Below are 943 nucleotides of genomic sequence, written 5' to 3' on the forward strand. Positions count from 1 at the left end.
TGCTACTGATCTTTTAAATTTTTAGTTTTTAGTCTATCTTTTAATTTAAATAATATTATTTAATTAATTTAAATACTCACCTTTTTTAAAAGTTATTTGTTTTTTATAGAAAGTTAAATGATGGATAATTTTTAAAAGATACATAATTGCACTGAGTATTTTTATACGCGATGACGAATTATTAGTGTCTGTTTTTTTGTTACACTTACCATAATTTTTTTTATAAAGGATTTTATTTTTCAAAAACAAGAAATAAGCATTGAACTTCATTAATTTAATAGAGTTAAAATGTAATATTGTCTTATTTTTATGTATATCAAATTTTAGACAAATTAAATATTAACAATTGGGTGTTCTAATAATTAATACTTATTTGTTCTATGAAAAAAAGTATACATTAAAATAAAATGAGGCAATGAAGTATCGATTTCCTTTTTAATAGTTTATGCAAATTAATTTACTATACATAGTTTATATAGTGAAAAATTCAATGTTACAGGACATATAGGAAAGAAACTTGACAAATATAACCGTTTACAATAGTAGATTAGTAGTTCCCTTGTTATATGAAAAGATTAACTTAATTTATGATTAAAAGTTCAAATACTAAAATAATTATTTTAAGAGTTAATAATCAAATTGATTATCGAACGATAATTATTAATAGAACAAATTAATATTATATCATTAAAAGTGTAATTTTCAATAATCCCTTCTGAGTTCTGACTAAGGATACAACATACAAGTGGCGCCTCCAGATTGATCATTGATGGTTCACACTTCATAATTTGCAAATCACACGTCACCATAGAACAATATTTATTACCTATTGAGAGAAAAGTACCTTTAACTACAAAAGCAATAAATAAAAAAAGTTATATACATATCTTTTATATTTTTATTTTTACATTAAAAATAATTAATAAAAAAGTAATACACAAAT

The sequence above is a fragment of the Arachis ipaensis genome, chromosome B06 (genome assembly GCF_000816755.2).
Source record: "Arachis ipaensis cultivar K30076 chromosome B06, Araip1.1, whole genome shotgun sequence".
Lineage (NCBI taxonomy): Eukaryota > Viridiplantae > Streptophyta > Magnoliopsida > Fabales > Fabaceae > Arachis > Arachis ipaensis.